This window comes from Cetorhinus maximus, chromosome 22, assembly GCF_964194155.1.
Source record: "Cetorhinus maximus chromosome 22, sCetMax3.hap1.1, whole genome shotgun sequence".
Taxonomy (NCBI): Eukaryota; Metazoa; Chordata; class Chondrichthyes; order Lamniformes; family Cetorhinidae; genus Cetorhinus; species Cetorhinus maximus.
Genome location: NC_135900.1, coordinates 47427313 through 47446214, shown reverse-complemented (window position 1 = coordinate 47446214; position 18902 = coordinate 47427313). Strand labels below are relative to the sequence as shown.

General features: G+C 44.5%; 1 protein-coding gene across 1 annotated transcript in view; it reads left to right on the top strand.

Moving 5' to 3' along the window:
• The window catches only part of cacna1c (calcium channel, voltage-dependent, L type, alpha 1C subunit), a 1337968-nt gene that overhangs the window by 280736 nt on the left and 1038330 nt on the right, over positions 1–18902 (top strand). The gene's annotated exons all lie outside the window — the stretch shown is intronic.

Below are 18902 nucleotides of genomic sequence, written 5' to 3'. Positions count from 1 at the left end.
AGTTTGCCTACTTTGGTGGGAAGAACAGAAAAGCAGAATAATATTTAAATGGAGGGAGACTGCAGAACAGTGCACAGGGATCTGTATATCCTTGTACATGAGTCACAGAGAGACAGCGTGCAGATACAGCAAGCAGTTAGGAAGACAAATGTTGGCCTTTATTGCAAGGAGGATGGAGCATAGGGAAGTCTTGGTACAACTTCATAGGACATTGGTGAGACCACATATAGAGTATTGTGTGCAGTTTTGGTCTATTTATTTAAGGAAGAATATACTGGTCATAGAAGCAATTCAAAGAAGGTTCACTAAGTTGATTCCTGGATTGAATGAGTTGTCTTATGAGTAAAAGGTTGGGCCTATACTCATTGGAGTTGAGAAGAATGGTGATCTTATTGAAACATATAAGATTCCGAGGAGACTTGGCAAGGTAGATATTGACAGGATGTTTCCCTTATGAGGGAATTCAGAACTAGAGGGCATAGTTTAAAAATAAGGGGTCTCCCATTTAAGACAGAGATGAGAAATTTATTCTCTCAGAGTATCATTAGTCTTTGGCATTCTCTACCCCAGAGAGCAATGGAGGCTGGGTCATTGAATATATTCAAGGATTAGACAGATTTTTGATCAACAAGGGAGACATGAGTTATGGGGAACAGGCTAGAAAGTGGAGTCACAGCCTGATCAGCCATGATCTTATTGAATGGCATAGCAGGCTTGAGGGTTCTAATGACATTCCTCTGCTCCTATTTCCTATGATCTCATTGTTTTCAGTACCTGCCACAAATTCTGTTCCCCAGCCATTGATTTCATTCCTCTCCCTAGCAACTATCAGAGGCTGAAACAGATTGTTCATATCTCAGGATCAAGTATGCACCTGGGTTAAGCTGTTGATCACCATATCTATACCATCAGTAAGACCGATTATTTCCACCTCTACGACATCACCCAACCTCACCCCTGCCTCAACTCAGTTGCTTATCCATGTTTTGAATATTCAAACTCATTCCTGGTTGGTCTTCCATGCTCTTCCCTTTTTAAACTTGAGGTTATCCAAAATTCCACTCCCCATGTTCTAACTTGCCCCAAGCCCCATTCACTCATTACACTTGTGCTCATTGGGCTACATTAGTTCCCAGTTAAGCAATGTCTCAGTTTTAGAATCCTCACCCTTGTTTTCAAATCTCTCCATAGCCTTGCCCCTCCTTACCTTTGTTATTAATCTCCTCCAGACTTCTGGTTAATGGTAACCCCGCCTCCCCCCCCACCCCCCCGCCAGGATGTTGATAGTGGGGAATTCAGCAATAGTAATGCCATTGAATGTCAAGGGAAGATGGTTGGATTCTCATTTGTTAGAGATGGTCATTGCCTGACACTTTTGTAGCATGAAAGTTACTTTCCGTTTATCAGCCCAAGCCTGAATGTTGCACAGGACTTGCTGCATATGGACATAGATTATTTCATTATCATGAATCGTGCTGAACAGTGTGCAATCATCAATGAACGTCCCCATTTCTGACTTTATGATGAAGGGAAGGTCATTGATGAAGCAGCTGAAGATGGTTGTCCATATTTGGACCAAGGCTGGATTGAAGGAGCTGAGTGGCCCAGGTGGAACCCAAACTGAGCATCAGTGAGCAGGTTATTGCTGAGTAAGTGCCACTTGAAAGCATTGTTAAAGACCCCTTCTACCTCTTTGCTGATGATCGAGAGTAGACTGAAGGAGCAGTAATTGGCCAGGTTGGATTTTCTTGCTCCTTGTGGACAGGGCATACCTGGGAAATTTTCCATATTGCCAGGTAGATGCCAGTGCTGTAGCTGTACTGGAACAGGTTGGCTAGAGGCATGGCTAGTTCTGGAGCACAAGTCTTCAATACAATTGCAGAAATGTTGTTAGGGTTTTGTAGCATCCAGTGGCTTCAGCCATTTCTTGATATCACAAGGAGTGAATCGAATTGCCTGAAAACTGGCATCTGTGATTCTGGAGACTTCAGGAGATGGCCAAGATGAATCATCCACTTGGCACTTATGGCTGAAGACAGTTGCAAATGCTTAAGCCTCGTCTTTTGCACTGATGTGCTGGGCTGCTCCTTCATTGAGGCTGGGAATATTTGTGGAGCCTACTCCTCCAGTTAGTTGTTTAATTGTGCACCACCATTCACAACTTGACCTGGTATGACAGCAGAGCTTAGATCTGATTCCATTAGTGGAATTGCTTATGCTGTTTGGCATGTGAGTAGTTCTGTGTTGAAGCTTCACCAGGTTAACACCTCATTTTTAGGTCTGCTTAATGCTGCTCCTGGCATGCCCTCCAGCAATCTTCATTGAACAGGATTGATCCCCTGGTTTGATGGTAATGTTAGAGTAGGGGATATCCTAGGCCGTGAGGTTACAGATTGTGGTTGAATACAATTCTGCTGCTGCAGATGGCCCACAGCGCCTCAAGAATGCCCAGTTTTGGTTTTCTATATTTGTTCGAAATCTATCCCATTTGTCACGGTGGTAGCCTCACACAACATGATGGGGGGTTGTGGGGGGGACGGCATTCTCAATGTTAAGATGGGACTTCGTCTCCGCAGGAACTATAAGGCGGTTACTCATACTAAAACTGTCATGGACAGATGCACCTGACCATGATGATTGGTGAGGACGAGGTCAAGTAAGTTTTTCCCTTTTGTTGGCTTCCTCACCACCTGCCACAGAACCAGTCTAGCCAGTCTTCCTTCAAGATTTGGCTAACTTGGTCACTGATGCTTGGTGTTCTTGGTGAGCTACTCTTGGTGATGGACATTGAAGTCCCTCACCCAGAGTACAATCTGTGCTCTTGCCACTCTCAATGCTTCTTGCAAGTGGTGTTCAACATATGAAGTGGTTTGGGATGTTTTACTACATTAAATGTGCTATGTAAATACAAACTGTTGTTTATGATTGTGCTGAAAAAGACTGTTGCACCTCCCAAAATTCTCCAAAACTATTAAACAGCAAAAATCAAACAAATGTGCCCAAAAGCACACCAGCAACAGTAGAAAGTCTAAACAGAGACTTGTGTTAATGGAGAATAGGATCTTTTTGAATATTGCTGATCCAGCCTGCTTCTAAAGTCTTCTTACAATGATTTTCTGGGTGGGGTTAGGACCAGACAATGAAGTATTTCTCAGACATCAGTTTCAAAAGAGGGTCCTAATTCAGATTTCCACACTTTGGCTAGTTCAATATGGCATTGGATGTTCATACACTATAGTTCAAGCACGGGTGTCAAGCTCCTAAATTGGGTGCTTATACCCCTTGTTTTACACCTGAAAAGTGAGTGAAATAGTATCTAATTTATTACCCCTTGATCTTTAGCAATGTGCAAAATAAAAATAGGTTTTCACTTATTCTCTCCAAATATATCTTCATTTTTGGGGTCTAATTTTTCCATATTAGTTTTCATTTTTTTTACATTAAAAATAAAACCTGAAGATGTTTTAAAAATTTGTCAATGAAAACTGACTTCAGTGATCCTTATATATCATGAAATCCTCACATAGACCATAGAACCGTAGAAAAGTTACAGCACAGAAGGGGGCCATTCTTGTCCATGCCAGCCCGAGGACACCCAGGTACCCTTTCTAATCCCACCTTCCTGCACCCGGCCCATAGCCCTGCAGCTTACAGCACTTAAGGTGCAGATCCAGGTACTTTTTAAAAGAGTTTAGAGTTTCTGCCTCTACCGCCAACTTGGGCAGCGAATTCCAGACACCCACTACCCTCTGCGTAAAAAAGTTCTTCCTCATATTCCCCCCTACACCTTCTGCCACTTATCTTGAATCTATGTCCCCTGGTTCTAGAATTCTCCACCAAGGTAAACAATTTTATCCTGTCCACTCTATCTATTCCCCTCATAATTTTGTACTCCTCAATCAAGTCATGTCTCAGCCTTCTTTGTTCTAAGCAAAATAACCCCAACCTATCCAATCTCTCTTTGTAGTTAGACTTTTCTAACCCTGGCAACATTCTTGTAAACCTCCTCTGCAGTCTCTCCAGAGCAATTACATCTTTCCTGTAATGCGGTGACCAGAACTGCTCACAATACTCCAGTTGTGGCCTCATCAGTGTTTTATACAATTCCAACATTATATCCTTACTTTTATATTGTATACCTCTGCCAATGAAGGAGAGAATTCCATAAGCCTTCTTTACAACCTTGTCTACTTGAACTGCTGCCTTCAGGGACCTGTGTACTTGTACGCCAAGATCTCTCACTTCATCTACCCCTCTTAGTATATTCCCATTTATTGTGTAATCCCTGTAACTGTTTGACCTCCCTAAATGCATGACCTCACACTTCTCTATGTTAAAATCCATCTGCCACTTTACCGCCCACTCCACCAACCCATCTATATCATTTTGGAGATTATGGCTATCCACTACTCGGCCAATCTTTGTGTCATCTGCAACTTTCCCAATCGTGGCCCTCACATTCCAAATCGTTAATATATAACACAAACAGCAAGGGTCCTAACACCGAGCCCTGTGGAACACCACTTGAGCCAACTTTCCATTCGCAAGGGCATCCATCAACCATTACCCTTTGTTTCCTGTTACAAAGCCAACCTTTTATCCAGTTTGCCACATTACTTTGAATCGCATGGGCTTTTACTTTCCTGACCAATCTGCCATGTGGGACCTTGTCAAATGCTTTGCGAAAATCCATGTACACAACCTCCACTGCACTACCTTCAACAACCTTCTTGTCACTTCCTCAAAGAATTCAATCAAATTTGTGAGGCAAGACCTTCCTTTAACAAATCCATGCTGACCATCCCTGACTAGTCCATGCCTTTCCACATGACAGTTAATCCTATCTCTCAGGATTGATTCTACTAATTTGCTCACCACCGATGTAAGACTAACTGGCCTATAATTGTTTGGCATTTCCTTTGATCCCTTTTTAAACAAAGGAACTACGTTTGCATTTCTCCAGTTCTCCGGTACCTCTCCTGTATCTAGTGAAGATTGGGAAATCATCCTCAGAGCATCTGCTATCTCCTAAGATAAAAGCCTCACCTCAACATACATCTCAACCCCCTCCCACGGCACCTTCCCATGCAACCGCAGAAGATGCCACACCTGCCCCTTCACTTCCCCTCTCCTCACCGTCCAAGGGCCCAAACACTCATTTCAAGTGAAGCAGCATTTCACTTGCACTTCCCTCAACTTAGTCTACTGCATTCGTTGCTCCCAATGCGGTTTCCTCTACATTGGAGAGACCAAACGCAGACTGAGTGACCGCTTTGCAGAACACCTTCGGTCTGTCCGCAGGCATTACTCAGACCTCCCCGTCACTTGCCATTTCAACACTCCACCCTGCTCTCATGCCCACATGTCTGTCCTTGGCTTGCTGCATTGTTCCAGTGAAGCTCAACGCAAACTGGAGGAACAGCACCTCATCTTCCGACTAGGCACTTTACAGCCTTCCAGACTGAATATTGAGTTCAACAATTTTAGATCATGAACTCTCTCCTCCATCCCCACCCCCTTTCCGATTTTCCCCCTCCTTTTTGTTTTTTCCAATAATTTATATAGATTTTTCTTTTCCCACCTACTTCCATTATTTTTAAATGTATTTCCATCCATTGTTTTATCTCTACCTTTTAGCCTTTTTCGATTCCTTCACCCAGCCCCACCCCCACTTGGGCTATCTGTACCTTGCTTGTCCTGCTTTCTACCCTTAATTAGCACATTCCTTTAGATAATATCACCACCTTCAACACCTCTTTGTCCTTTTGTCTGTCACATCTTTTGGCTATCTCCACCTATCACTGGCCCTCTATCCAGCTCTTCTTGTCCCAACTCCCCCCCTTAAACCAGCTTATATTTCACCCCTTTTCTATTTTTCCTTAGTTCTGTTGAAGAGTCATGCGGACTCGAAACGTTAACTGTGCTCCTCTCCATAGATGCTACCAGACCTGCTGAGTTTTTCCAGGTATTTTTGTTTTTGATCTGCTATCTCCTCCCTGACTTCCTTCAGCAGCCTCAGAAACAATCCATCTGGCCCTGGTGACTTATCAACTTTCAAGGATTTCAACCCTTTGAGTACTTCCCCTCTCTTTATGACTATCCCACCCAATATCTCGCAGTGTTCCTCCTGGACTACTATATCTATATCCTCCCTTTCCTTTGTAAACACGGCGACAAAATATTCATTCAAAACCCTTCCCACAGCCTCTGCATCTACACACAAGTTTCCATCTTCATCTCTGATAGGTCCCACTTTTTCCTTTACTAACCTTTTAGCATTAATGTATTGGTAAAACATCTTTGGGTTATCTTTAACTTTAATTGCTAATCTTATTTCATGCCCTCTCTTTGATTTCCTTATTTCCTTTTTTACTTTGTCCCTGTACTTCCTATATTCATCTAGGCTATCTGCAGTGCTTAGTTCTTTGTGCCTATCGTACGCTTTCTTTTTCTGTTTGATCTTCGCCTGTATTCCTCTAGACAACCAGTGGGGGTCTAGATTTGGCAGTACCACTCTTATTTTTGTAGGGGACATGTCTACGTTGTACAATTAGGATCTCCCTTTTTGGTGCTTCCCACTAGTTTTCCACTGTTTTATCCTCCAGCAGTGCTGTCCAGTCCACCTCAGCCAAGTCCCTCCTCATTTCTGCAAAATTTGCCTTCCCCCAGTTCAAGACTTTTACTCGTGCCTTATCTTTGTCCTTTTCCATGGTAATGCTAAATCTAACTGATTTGTGATCACTGTCCCCGATATGGTCGCCAACTGGCACTTCACCCACTTGCCCTTCTTCGTTCCCCAAGACTAGGTCTAGAATTGCATCTCCTCTCGTTGGGTTTTTCACTAATTGCTTGAAAAACTTTTCCTGGACACACTGCATGAATTTTTCTCCCTCAGTGTCCCTTATATTTTTTGAATCCCAGCTGATATTAGGATAGTTGAAGTCTCCTACTATTATTGCCCTCTTGTTCTTACAAGCATAAATTTGCCTACATATTTGTTCTTCTATCTCCTTTTCACTATTTGGGGGTCTGTAGTATACTCCCAGTAGTGTGACTGCCCCTTTTTTATTTCTAAGCTCGATCCATAAAGCCTCGTTTGTTGACCCATTTAGTATATCATCCCTTCTTACAACTGGAATTGATTCTTTAACCATTATTGCTACCCCCCCCACCCCACCCCTCCTTTTTTATCTCCTACTCTATCGTGTCTGAAGACTCTATAACCAGGGATATTAAGCTGCCAGTTTTGTCCCTCCTTTAGCTAGGTCTCCGTTATAACAATGACATCGTGCTGCCATGTGTCTACCTGTGCCCTTAACTCATCTACCTTGTTTGTAATACTCCTTGCATTGAAGTATAAACAGTTTAACCCCATCAATTTCCCTAGCTGGACACTTTTTAAACTGCTTCTCCTGTAACTCCATGTCTATCATAACGTCCCTAGCTAATGTTCTACCTCTATTTTTCTGATCTGAATCTGACCTATCTGATCCTACTCCTGGGATTCCATCCCCCTGCCACACTAGCTTAAATACTCCCCAACAGAACTAGCAAAAGCCCCCGCAAGGACACTGGTCCCAGCTCTGCCTGGATGCAGCCCGTCCGGTTTGTACAGGTCCCACCTTCCCCAGAACTGGTCCCAGTACCTCAAGAATCTGAATCCCTCCCGGCTACACCATCTCTCCAGCCACGTGTTCATTTGGTCTATCCTCTTATTCCTGCTCTCACTAGCACGTGGAACTGGGAGTAATCCTGAGATTATTACATTTGAGGTCCAGCATTTTAATTTATCTCCTAACTTCCTGTACTGAGTTTGCAGGCCCTCATCCCTTAGTTTACCTATGTCGTTGGTACCTATGTGTACACGACCACTGGCTGTTTCCCTTTCCTACTGTAGGTGACGTGTGCTCTGCTCCTCAGGAAATCATTCTAAAATCCTTTCTCTTGCTTTAAAAAGAGGAATATGATAGTATATGGAGAACAATAAACAGACAGATTAGTTTAAGTAGCTCAGATGGAGAACAATACAGTAGAATTGGAGGTTCTTTCTGTATCACAGCCAAAATTGGGTTACGATTTAGCATTTAAAAAGTCAAAGATTTTATATGTTACAGTAAGGGGCACAGTAAGGTCAGTAAGGGGCGTGTGAGGAGACAGGCGACTATACCGGAGTGAGACAGAAACTGAGTGACTTGCGAATTGGGCTCACGTGGTAAGTTCTGGTAAGTCATTTTCAGGTTTAACGATAGATAAAGAATCAAGATGTGCCATCAGTAAGTCAGGCTAGCTTGTTAAGTAGAGAACTGCCTGCAGTGGCTATCTGTCAATCACCTGAAAGCGGCTGGTTCAAGTGGTGTTAATTACTGTAGCAGGAAGCTGGACCAGCTAGTGACTCATCAGAGGGTCTATAAAAGAAACAGGCTTTTCAAACCGTATGTCTCTAAGGGCCACGTGAGAAGACAGGTGACTACGCCAGAGTGAGACGGAGACCAAGTGAGGAGCAAATTAGGGTCACGTGGGAATGAGGTGTAGAGATGATAGATGAACATAGAAATATTCCAAGTTGGGAACAGGAGCAGCTGTGCAGAAATGGACCTGGCTTTAAACCTCATCTTTGGAGCTGAGTTTGAAAAAAAAATTGAACAGTGACATCACAGGAAAACTTTAAGTTCATTGGTTGGTAAGAATCTGCTGTTAGGGAGTGTCTTTAAATAGCTGTAAATTAGAAATGCGTATTGTTTTTAAAGAAGTAGCTACTTGGATTTAAGTAAAAAACACTAAGAATGAGGGAAGTCAGGACCAGAAACATAACGTAATATAAGTAAACCAAAGTAAAATAAAGTTAACATAAGGGAAGTAAAGTTAAGACATGGCAGGGCAGCTTGGTCATGTGGAATGCATGTCCTGTAATATGTGGGAAATCATGGACACTACTGGTGATCCAGATGACCATGTGCAGAATGTGCTGCCAGCTGCAGAAACTTGAGCTCCACGTTTCGGAGCTTGAACAACAGCTGGAGTCACTGTGGTGCATCCGCAAGGCTGAGAGCTAGGTGGAGAGCATGTTTAGAGATGTGGTCACACAGCAGGTTAGGAACATAGAAGCAAAAAGGGAATGGGTGACCGCCAGGCAGTCCAAGGGAACCAGGCAGGTAGTGCAGGAGTCCCCTGGGATCTTGCTCACTAATCGGTTTTCCATTTTGGATACTGATTCCTCAGAGCAGTGCAGTCAGAGCCAAGTTTGTTGCACTACGAGCGACTTGGCTGTACAAGCGGGGAGGAAGAAGAAAGGAAGAACAACAGTGATAGAGGATTTGTTAGTTAGGGGAACAGGCAGGTAATTCTGCAGCATAGACATGACTCCAGGATGGTATGTTGCCTCCCTGGTACCAGGGTGAAGGATGTCACTGAGCAGCTGCAGGACATTCTTCTGGGGAGGGTGAACAGCCGGAGATCATGGTCCACATTGGTACCAATGACTTAGGTAGGGAGGGGGATGTGGTCCTGCAGACAGAATTTTGGGTGCTAGGTAGAAAATTAGTAAGCAGGACCTCAAAAAAGTAGTCTCCGAATTACTCCCAGTGCCATGTGCAAGTGAGGACAGAAATAGGAGGATAAGGCAGATGAATGCATGGCTGGAAAGATGGTACAGGAGGGAGGGCTTTAGATTCCTGGGACACTGGGACTGGCTCTGAGGGAGATGGAACCTGTACAAGCCAGATGAGTTGCACCTGAACAGACCTGGGATTGAATTCCTTGCGGAGCGTTTTGCTAGTCTTGTTTTGGGGGGGGGGGGGGCTCTAAACTTACCCGGCAGGGGTGTGGGAACCAGGGGAAAATATTAGACAGTAATACTAAGGTGTATAAAATACTGGGAGAGACAGATAGCACTAGAATAGAGACTAGTAAGTTAATAGGTGGAGCTGAAGTAAGGGAGAAAGTAATGAAGTCTAAATCAGGGTTACTGTGCATGTATGTGAATGCACTGAGTATAATAAATAAGATTGGTGAGTTATAGGCACAGATTGCCATGTGAAATTATGAGGTTATGGTGATAACAGAGTCCTGACTCAAGGAAGGGCAGGACTGGGTGTTAAATATTCCTGGCTACAAGGTGTTCAGGAAAGATAGGGCAGGAAGAAAAGGAAGAGGAGTGGCCGCACTGGTTAAGGAGAGCATTGACCTGCTGGAGAAAGAAGATGTTCCAGAGGGTTCAAGGACAGAATCAATTTGGCTAGAGCTAAGGAACAAAAAAGGTGCAATTACATTGCTCGGTGTAGTCTATAGGCCACCAACTATTGGGAAGGGTGTAGAGGAAGAAATCTGCAGAGAAATTACAGAGGGTGCAAACATTACAGAGTAGTTACAATGGGGGACTTTAATGACCCAAATATAGACTGGAATAGTGGTAATGTAAAGGGCAGAGAGGGGGAAGAGTGTGTTCAGGAGAATTTTCTACAGCAGTATGTGTGCAATCTAACAAGAGGCACTGCTAGACCTGGTTCTTGGAAATGAGGTAGGCCAAATGTAGTTGGGGGACATTTAGGAGACAGTGATCATTGTACCATAAGGTTTAGGATAATGGTAGAAAAGGACAATGGGCAATCCAGAGTAAGAATAATTAACTTGGGGTGAGCCGATTTCAATGGGGCAAGAATGGAGCTGGGCCACATTGACTGGAACCAAAGGTTGGCAGGAAAATTTATAGCTGAACAATGGGCTACCTTCAGAAAAGAAATGGTTTGGGCAGTCACAGTATATTCCCTCAAAAGGGAAAGGTGGGGCAAACAAATCCAGAGCTCCCTGGATCAAAAAAGAGATAGAAATTAAGATAAAGAAAAAAAAGTGTGCTTATGACCGGTGTCAGGTAGAAATATAATTGGGAACCAAGCTGAATACAGAAGGTTCAGAGGAGAGGTGAAGAAGCAAATAAGAGAAGCAAAGAAGAATTATGAGAAAAGACTGGCAGCCAACATAAAGGGGCATCTCAAAGCCTACGATCGGCACATAAATAGTAAAAGGTAGTAAAAGGAGGAGTAGGGCCAATAGGGGACCAAAAAGGGGATTTATACATGGAGGCGGGGGCATGGCTGAGGTGTTAAATGAAAACTTTGGATCTGTCTTTACCAAGGAAGCAAGTGCTACCCAGGCCATGGTGACAGAGGGAGGAAACTCTGTCACTAGAAGGGTTCAAAATTGATAAGGAGGTGGTATTGGATAAACTGTCGGTACTTAAAATTGACAAGGCACTGGGACTGGATGAGATGCAACCAAGGATATTGAAGGAAGTGAGAGTAGAAATTGCAGGGGCACTGGCCATAATCTTTCAGTCTTCCCTAGACTCAGGTGAAGTGTCAGAGAACTGGAGAATTGCAAACATTATGCCCTTGTACAAAAAAGGTTGTAAGGATAAGCCCAGCAACTACAGACCAGTCAATTTAACTTTGGTGGTTGGGAAGCTTCTAGAAACAATTATTTGGGATAGGATTAATAGTCACATGGAAAAATGTGGTCTTCTCAATGCTTAGCTGAAGGAAGTTATGGCAATCCAAGATTGGATGTTGAACAACATAATCTTAGCAAAAGGGAACTTGTGGGAAGAAAGAGTTGCATGTCATGAGCATGCATAGGGGCTGTTGACCCTATGTTTGTGGATGATGTTGTTAGTAGATGAGGAAGAGGAAAGGCCAAAGAAGGATCCTGGGATGACTCAGAAAGTAAAGTTTTGGAGTGGAAAGAAAAACTATTACTAACGTTGCTCTTTCAGATTTTCTAAACTTAAAATCATGGTCACTCATTGTCCCAACTTCAAAGCACGCTGAGAACTAATCTTAACCCTTTGCAAACTATTTGACCGTTTTCATGAATACAATCATGAAATATTCATGAGGCAGAGATGCACACCTCTCCAAGCACTGCTGGGATGCACAGTGATTTCACACTACATTCTAAACTCACAATAGAAGCAATTATCATCAAGGTGTGTAATGTAACACTGTTCATGCCTTATTCCAAATGCATCATGGAAAGGGAAAATCACTCCATAAGATTCTCATTTTGATATAAACACAATTAGAATATAAAGAGCTAACTGAATAGTACACATATCTCAGGACTGAAAAGAAAAATATAGGGATTGAAAATGACAAAAGCATTATTTTCTTTGGTAAGATTTACTAAAAAATAGGTCGCAAATTATTATAAATTAGAATAACTTTGGAACGTAATTTATCTGGACCACCAGAGGCTCCTCCCTGCTCCTCAGAGGTTAACATTGGGCCCTTATAGCTGGTGGCTGCAGCTGCTGAAGTTTCATCCATGGGGGAAACAAACAAGGACTATGAAGGGCACCATCATTATTTGAGATAACTTCAGAGGTATTAATTTCTTACACATACATACTCTAGCCATTGGAAAATGGTAACCAGGGTTAAACCTCAACCTCTTCAAAATTGAGGCACACATCCCTCCATGAAAGTTGCAAGCCACCAAGCTAAACCCATCAATGCTCCTTCCCAGCCCATTTCCCCAATTTACCCCCACCGCCCCTTCAGCACAGTCTTTCCAGGAGAGAGCTATGAGTCCTTGGAATCTCACCAGCCTGGGGCTGTTCTCCAGCCAATGGTTCTACACCATTGATTGCTGGTCAACTGCAAGAACTCCTCCTCCACAGGAGTCAAAATGGTCAGGTTTGGCACTCCTTCTCCAGTCTTGCCCTCTTTTGGACATTTGTGCCCTCTTCTCCTGCAGAGAAAAAGGACATTGTAATGAAACTTGTGTGGAAAACTCATGCTTTCATTTATGTGGCCAACATGTTAGTTGTTGGCAGCCAATACTTCAAAATGTCCACCCGGTGCCATGTAGTGTGGCCTTTCTGCTTCAGGCTGCCTTCTGCACTTGGCCCAGACAGTGGACAATCCCACACTTGACAAACATCACACCCTCCCAAATAGGTCCATCTGCTAAATGTTTGCACACTCAGCCTTGCTAAACTTAAGATGTCGTTCAGCCCCTTTCGGCACTGCAACCAGGTCCTTTGGATGATCATACAGCTGCTAATTTCCTCTGTGACCTCCGTCCAGGCTCCTTTGGTCTGATTAGGAGGTCTCCTCTTCCCCTCCCTTTGCCTGAGGACCTCCCGCTGATCACATGGAGCCTGGACAAGGACTCGCAGAGCGTCATCGTCGAACTATGGTGCTGTCCTTGGTCTGGGCCCCTCCATTTGCCCTTCTTCAATTACCCCTTTCAGATGAAGATGTGATAGTGCTACAAATGGTCAGTTTATTTTCAGCCTATGTGAAGAGACAAATGAAGTTAAAATGTAGAATATGATTTTGACTTAAGCACCGGATAAGATAATGGCAAATCCAGCCCTGTCAACCCTGCAAAGTCCTCATTATGAACATCTGGGAGCTTGTGCCAGAATTGGGACAGCTGTCCCTCAGACAAGTCAAGCAATAGCCTGACATTGTCTGTAAGGTATGATTCCATGATATCACTATGTTCCATTCACCACCATCACAATCCCTAGGCATGTCCTCTCCTACCAACAGGACAGACCCATCACAGGTTGCAGCACACTGATATACAGTCAGGAGGAAGTTGCCCTGGGAGTCCTCAACGTTGACTAAGAACCCCGTGAAGTCTCATGGCATCAGGTTAAACATGGGTAAGGAAACCTCCTTCTGATCTCTACTTACAATGCCCCGTCAGTTGGTGAATCAGCTTCTCCATGTTAACTTCCAACTGGAAGAAGCACTGAGGGTGGTGAGGGCACAGAATGTACTCTGGGTGGGGGACTGCAATGTCCATCACCAAGAGTAGCTGACTGACTGAGCTGGCTGAGTCCTAAAGGACATAGGTGTGAGACCTGGTCAGTGGCCGGTGGTGAAGGAACCAACAAGAAGGAAAACCTTACTTGACCTTGCCCTCATCAATCTACCTGTTCCAGATGCATTTGTCCATGACATATCTTTTCGCAGTCCTTATGGAGATGAAGCCCCGCCTTCACATTGAGGATACCCTCCATCGTGTTGTCTGGCACTACCCCCGTGCTAAATGGGAAAGATTTCAAACAGATCTAGTAACTCAAAACTGGGCATTCCATGAGGCTCTGTAGACCATCAGCAGTAGCACAATTGCATTCAACCACAATCTGTAACCTCATGGCCTGGCATATCCCCGACTCTACAATTACCATCAAGCTGGGGGATCAATCCTGGTTCAATGAAGAGTGCAAGGAGGGCATGCCAGGAGCAGCACCAGGCATACCTAAAAATGAGCTTCACAACATGGTGAAGCTACAACACAGGACTACTTGTATGCCAAACAGCAGAAGCAGCATGCAATAGACAGAGCCAAGCGATCCTACAGCCACCAGATCAGATCTAAGCTCTGCAGTTCTGTCACATCCAGTTGTAAATAGTGGTAGACAATTAAACAACTCACAGGAGGAGGAGGGTCCACAAATATCCCCAACCTCAATGGGGGGGAGCACGGCACATCAGTGCAAAAGGCAATGCTGAAGCATTTACAGCCACCTTCAGCCAGAAGTGCCAAGTGGATGATCCATTTTTGCCTCGTCCTGAGGTCCCCAGCATCACAGATGCCAGTCATCAGCCAATTTGGTTCACTCCGTTTGATATCAAAGAACAGCTGAAGGTACTGGATACTGCAAAGGCTGTGGGCCCTGACAACATTTCAGCAACAGTACTTCAGACTTGTGCTCCAGAACTAGCTGAGTCCCTAGCCAAGCTGTTGCAGTACAACTACAAGACTGGCATCTATGCGACAATGTGGAAAATTGCCCAGGTACATCCTGTACACAAAAAGTAGGACATATCCAACGCGGCTAATTACCTCCCCATCAGTCTACTCTCGATCATCAGCAAAGTGATGGAAGGGTTCGTCGATAATGCTATCAGGCGGCATTTTCTCAGCAATAGCTTGCTCACTGACAGTTTAAATTCTGCCAGGGCCACTCAGCTCCTGACCTCATGACAGCCTTGGTCCAAACATGGACAAATGAGCTGAACTCAGGAGGTGAGGTGAGAGTTACTGCCTTTGATATCAAGGTAGCATTTAACCGAGTGTGGCAGCAAGGAACCCTAGCAAAATTGAAGTCAGTAGGAATCGGGGTGGGGGGTGTGAATCTCTCCACTGGCTGGAGTCATACCTAGCACAAAGGGGAAGATGGTTGTGGTTGTTGAGTTCAATCATCTCAGTCCACGATATTACTGCAGGAGTTCCTCAGGGTAGTGTCCTAGACCAAACCATTTTCAGCTGCTTCATCAGTGACCTTCCCTCCATTGTAAGTTCAGAAGTGGAGATGTTTGCTGATGATTGCACAATGTTCAGCACCATTTGCAACTCCTAACTATTGGTGTAACCCGGGCGGAACCAAGTGATTTAAATTGCATTTTTGGATGGTTCCCAGCGCAGCGCAATCATCCAGAGGAAGTGTGCACTTCTGGGCAATTGCCGTGCAAAGCCTTACCGGAGAACTTCCCAGAGGGATTCCCCAGCACACCTTTAGGGTACCCCCCCTCCCCCCCCAAACCCAATGCTGGGGAGCTTGGAAGTTATGGACCACTAGCATAGGTAGAGGTTTGGCAGAGAGTAGATAAATGGGTCATTTTCAGGTTGGCAAACTCTTACTAGTGGAGTGCCACAGGGATCAGTGATGGGGCCTGAACTATTTACAATCTATATCAATGACTTGGATGAATTTGCTGATGACATGAAGATATGTAAGAAAATAAGTTGTCAAGAGGAGGTAGAGAGTCTACAGAGGGATTTAGATAGGTTAAATAAGTGGGCAAAAAAAATGGCAGACTGCATAATGTGGGAAAATGTGAACTTGTCCACTTTGGCAGGAAGAATAGAAAATCAGAATATTATTTGAATGGAGAGAGAATGCAGAACTCTGTGGTGCAATGGGACCTGGGTATACTGATACATGAATCACAGAAAGTTTGTATCCAGTTGCAGCAAGTGATTTGGAAGGCAAATGGAATGTTGCTGTTTATTGCAGGGGGAATCGAGTATAAAAGTAAGGCATGTTGCTGCAGCTGAACAGGGCCTTAATTAAGACCACATTTGAAGTACTGTGTACAGTTTTGATCTCCTTACTTTATAAAGGATATAATTGCATTAGAAGCAGTTCAGAGAAGGCTCACTCAATTGATTCCTGGGCTGAAAGTATTACCTTATAAGGAGAGGTTGAGCAGGTTGGGCCTATGCCCATTAGAGTTTCGAAGAATGAGAGGTGATCTTATTGAGACATAAAAGATCCCGAGGAGACATGACGAGATGGATGCTGAGAGGATATTTCCCCTTGTGGGAGGGTCTAGAACTGGAAGACACAGTTTAAAAATAAGGGGTCTCCCATTTCAAACTGAGATAATGAGAAATTGTTTCTCTCAGAGGGTTGTTACTCTGGAATTCTCTTCCCCAGAGAGCTGTGGAAGCTGGTTCATTGAATATATTCAAGCCTGAGTTAGATGGATTTTTGATCATCAAGTAAGTCATAGGTTATTGGAACAGATGGGAAAGTGGAGTTGAGTGCACAATCAGATCAGCTCTGATCTTATCGAATGGTGGAGCAGGCTCGAGGGACTGAATGGCCTACCTCTGCTCCTAATTCTTGTGTTTCAGTGCAGAAGTCCTTATAAAGATTGGATATCCAAAATTGAACATAATATTTGAAATATGGCCTTAATTCTGAGTATACTGGTAAAATAAAATGTTTATAATCAAATTATTTGAACTGACACTTTCGGTAAAGAATAGATAGCTACATCAAAATATTTTTTCTCTCCCATTGTTGCTAATGGATACCCATCAAATACTTCAATGTCTCAAAACTTTAATACATAGAGATTTCTGCTCCTGACACAGACTAACTCCCTTAGATTCCCCAAGACCTGTTCCCCAAGCTCTCAGTCTGCCCCCTCATCAGTATTTCTAAAACAAAAACAGAATTACCTGGAAAAACTCAGCAGATCTGGCAGCATTGGCGGAGAAGAAAAGAATTGACGTTTCGAGTCCTCATGACCCTTCAGCAGAACTCAGTAAAGTTAGGAGAGGGGTGAAATATAAGCTGGTTTAAGGTGGGGGGTGGGGTGGGGGAGAGAAGTTGGGGGGGTTGATAGTAGGGACAAGCAAGCAGTGATAGGTAGAGATAATCAAAAGATGTCACAGACAAAAGAACAAAGAGGTGTTGAAGGTGGTGATATTATCTAAGAGAATGTGCTAATTAAGAATGGATGGCAGGACACTCAAGGTACAGCTCTAGTGGGGGTGGGGTGGAAAGACTGACAGGGCATTACAGGTATAGATTTAAAAATAATGGAAATAGGTGGGAAAAGAAAAATCTATATAAATTATTGGAAAAAAACAAAAGGGAGGGGGAAGAAACGGAAAGGGGGTGGGGATGGGGGAGGGAGTTCAAGATCTAAAGTTGTTGAATTCAGTATTCAGTCCGGAAGGCTGTAAAGTGCCTAGTCGGAAGATGAGGTGCTGTTCCTCCAGTTTGCGTTGGGCTTCACTGGAACAATGCAGCAAGCCAAGGACAGACATGTGGGCAAGAGAGCAGGGTGGAGTGTTAAAATGGCAAGCGACAAGGAGGTTTGGGTCTTTCTTGCGGACAGACCGCAGGTGTTCTGCAAAGCGGTTGCCCAGTTTACGTTTGGTCTCTCCAATGTAGAGGAGACCGCATTGGGAGTAACGAATGCAGTAGACTAAGTTAGGGGGAATGCAAGTGAAATGCTGCTTCACTTGAAAGGAGTGTTTGGGCCCTTGGACGGTGAGGAGAGAGGAAGTGAAGGGGCAGGTGTTGCATCTTCTGTGTGGGCATGGGGAGGTGCCATAGGTGGGGGTTGAGGAGTAGGGGGTGATGGAGGAGTGGACCAGGGTGTCCCGGAGGGAACGATCCCTACGGAATGCCGCCGGGGGGGGTGAAGGGAAGATGTATTTGGTGGTGGCATCATGCTGGAGTTGGCGGAAATGGCGGAGGATGATCCTTTGAATGCGGAGGCTGGTGGGGTGATAAGTGAGGACAAGGGGGACCCTATCATGTTTCTGGGAGGGAGGAGAAGGCGTGAGGGCGGATGCGCGGGAGATGGGCCGGACACGGTTGAGGGCCCTGTCAACGACCGTGGGTGGAAAACCTCAGTTAAGGAAGAAGGAGGACATGTCAGAGGAGCTGTTTTTGAAGGTAGCATCATCAGGACAGATGCGACGGAGGCGAAGGAACTGAGAGAATGGGATGGAGTCCTTACAGGAAGTGGGGTGTGAGGAGCTGTAGTCGAGGTAGCTGTGGGAGTCGGTAGGCTTGTAATGGATATTGGTGGACAGTCTATCACCAGAAATTGAGACAGAGAGGTCAAGGAAGGGAAGGGAAGTGTCAGAGATGGACCATGTGAAAATGATGGAGGGGTGGAGATTGGAAGCAAAATTAATAAATTTTTCTAGGTCCCGACGAGAGCATGAAGCAGCACCGAAGTAATCATCGATGTACTGGAGAAAGAGTTGTGGGAGGGGGCCGGAGTAGGACTGGAACAAGGAATGTTCCACATACCCCATAAAGAGACAGGCATAGCTGGGGCCCATGCGGGTACCCATAGCCACACCTTTTATTTGGAGGAAGTGAGAGGAGTTAAAGGAGAAATTGTTGAGTGTGAGAACAAGTTCAGCCAGACGGAGGAGAGTAGTGGTGGATAGGGATTGTTGGGGCCTCTGTTCAAGGAAGAAGCTAAGGGCCCTCAGACCATCCTGGTGGGGGATGGAGGTGTAGAGGGATTGGACGTCCATGGTGAAGAGGAAGCGGTTGGGGCCAGGGAACTGGAAATTGTTGATGTGACTGTAAGGTGTCAGAGGAATCACGGATGTAGGTGGGAAGA